This window comes from Boleophthalmus pectinirostris, unplaced genomic scaffold (assembly GCF_026225935.1).
Source record: "Boleophthalmus pectinirostris isolate CB_2022bp ecotype Guang Dong unplaced genomic scaffold, ASM2622593v1 HiC_scaffold_17, whole genome shotgun sequence".
NCBI classification, from domain to species: domain Eukaryota; kingdom Metazoa; phylum Chordata; class Actinopteri; order Gobiiformes; family Gobiidae; genus Boleophthalmus; species Boleophthalmus pectinirostris.
The window spans coordinates 38357491-38360592 of record NW_026571115.1 but is presented as its reverse complement, the minus strand read 5'-3'; positions in this window follow the sequence as shown (position 1 = coordinate 38360592).

Genomic DNA, 3102 nt, shown 5'->3' with positions numbered 1-3102 from the left:
CTGCGCTGGGTGGGGGAGGGTTAACGGCCGCGGCTGTAAACAAAGCTGCTCCCCCCCCGCCCCCCCGGAGCCCGGAGGAACCCGGAGGAACCCGGAGGAACCCGGAGGACCCGGAGGACCCGGAGGGCCCGGAGGAGCCCGGAGGAGCCCGGAGGAGCCCGGAGGAACCCGGAGGCCCGGAGGAACCCGGAGGAGCCCGGAGGCCCGGAGGAACCCGGAGGAGCCCGGAGGAGCCCGGAGGAGCCCGGAGGACCCGGAGGACCCGGAGGCCCGGAGCCCGGAGGAGCCCGGAGGAGCCCGGAGGGCCCGGAGGGGCCCGGAGGGACCCGGAGGGGGACCACAGGGACAGACCACAGGGCAGTAATGTCCCAGTGTCCCGGACTCTCTCAGAAGTGACCGGACCAAAATAAGTTAAAGTGTCCAGACGTCCCAGTTTTTTACCCTGTGTCCCCTGTCCCACAGATTTATACAAAAAAAACAAACACTGATTTGTCCCAGTTTTTTACAATGTCCCAAGTGTCTCTATTTTTGACCATTTTTATACTTGCCAACAGTAAAACATTGACATTTGTTGAGATAAAACACAGAAAATCTGCTTAAAAACGACGAAAACACAAAGAAAATGTGACAATACTGACAAACATTCGTCATAACTGGTCCCTGCAGAACAGTTTTCCTTAATTACGGACTCATTTCACAATTGTATTATCAACCACCAAAAAAAAAAAAAAAAAATTGGTCACCCCAACAATGTCCCGAAGTCCCGGACTCTTCCAGAAGTGACTGGACCAAAATAAATAAAGTTAAAGTGTCCAGACGTCCCAATTTTTACCCCGTCCCACAGATTTATACAAAAAACACTGATTTGTCCCAGTTTTATACAAGAAATGTCCCAAGTGTCCCTATTTTTGACCAATTTTATACTTGCCAACAGTAAAAAAGAGACATACATTGACATTTGTTTTGGTAAAATACATTAAAGTTGCTTAAAAACGACCAAAACACAAAGAAAATGTGACTGTACTGACTCATGTTGGTCAAGAATGATCTCTGCAGAACAGTTTTCCTTAATTTCACACTTGATTCACAATTTTATTATTACCAACCACCAAAAAAACTCTAAAATTCTGTTCAGTTTTTCCCAGTTTTGCACAAGAAATGTCCCAGGTGCAGTGGCAGAGTTCACAATTTGGGGGCCTAGGTGAACCTAAGTTTGGGGCCCTCACTATAATGTACCGTTTTTCTGTTTTGTTTTGTTTTTAGATTTGACATACATTGACATTCGTTTTGGTAAAATATAAAAAAGCGGCTTAAAAATGACCAAAACACAAAGAAAATGTGACTATACTGATGCACATTATTATTATTATATAAGTCCTTAATTACAGACTCATTTCACAATTTTATCATCATCAACCACCAAAAGATACAAAAAAAATAAATAAAAATTTGGTCTCCCCAAAGATGTCCCAGTGTCCCAGTGTCCCGGACTCTTCCAGAAGTGACTGGACCAAAATAAGTCAAGTTAAAGAGTCCAGACGTCCCAGTTTTACACCGTGTGTCCCCTGTCCCACAGATTTATATATAAAAAATACTTGATATTTACTTTTATTTATGATTTGTCCCAGTTTTATACAAGAAATGTCCCAAATGTCCCTATTTTGGACCAATTTTATACTTGCTAACAGTAAAACATTGACATTTGTTGAGGTAAAATACAAAAAATCTGCTTAAAAACGACCAAAACACAAAGAAAATGTGATTTTACTGACTCGTGTTGGTCATGAATTGTCTCTGCAGAACAGTTTTTTTCTTAATTTCGCACTTGATTCACAATTTTATTAAAAAACAGGGACGTCCCAGTTTTTTCTTTGGACTTTCTGGTCGGTGTAACAATGTCCCAATGTCTCCAACTCTCAGAATCATTTGTAGAAGTGATTTTACCAAATTAGTAAAGTTAGTTTGACCAGACGTCCCAATTTATACAAGAAAAGTCCCAAATGTCCCGATCTCTGACCAGGACTAATCCAAGACTAAACCAGGACATAATCTGGTTCCTGCCGACATAAAACAGGAGCAGAAACTGTGATTTGTTTTGGTAAAAGACACAAATCTGTGTTTGTGAACCAACGAAAAGAAAAAAATAAAATTAAAAAATGCAGCTTTTAAATGTTTGTTTCTTCTGTCTCGTTGTGTCTCTTTATGACGCAGCCACAGCTCAGTGTCACTTTTTACTCCCAATTAAAGCTCCACTCTGTAACTTTTCCAGTGGGAGTGTCTCCATCTGTTGAAGAGTGTGTGTCGTGTTCTTACTGTGAGCGGGACTCGCCTCTCCACAGACCTGACTGGGCTTCTTCACTTCCCGTCTCCACGGAGATAAAGTTTAATATCTCCATGGAAACAAGAAAAAAAACATGACAGTTTGTACATTTATGTTGTTTAGTGATGAAACTAAACCAGAACTAAACCAGGACTAAACCAGAACTAAACCAGACTAAACCAGGACTACACCAGGTCTAAAACAGACTAAACCAGAACTAAACCAGGACTAAACCAGGACTAAATCAGGTCTAAACCAGGACTAAACCAGAACTAAACCAGGACTAAACCAGAACTAAATCAGGACTAAACCAGGACTAAACCAGAACTAAACCAGGACTAAACCAGAACTAAATCAGGTCTAAACCAGGACTAAACCAGGACTAAACCAGGACTAAACCAGGTCTAAACCAGGACTAAACCAGGACTAAACCAGGACTAAACCAGGACTAAACCAGAACTAAACCAGGACTAAACCAGGACTAAACCAGGACTAAACCAGGACTAAACCAGGTCTAAACCAGGACTAAACCAGGACTAAACCAGGTCTAAACCAGGACTAAACCAGGACTAAACCAGACTAAACCAGGACTAAACCAGGTCTAAACCAGGACTAAACCAGGACTAAACCAGGTCTAAACCAGGACTAAACCAGGACTAAACCAGGACTAAACCAGACTAAACCAGGACTAAACCAGATCTAAACCAGGACTAAACCAGGACTAAACCAGGACTAAACCAGGACTAAACCAGGTCTAAACCAGGACTAAACCAGGACTAAAC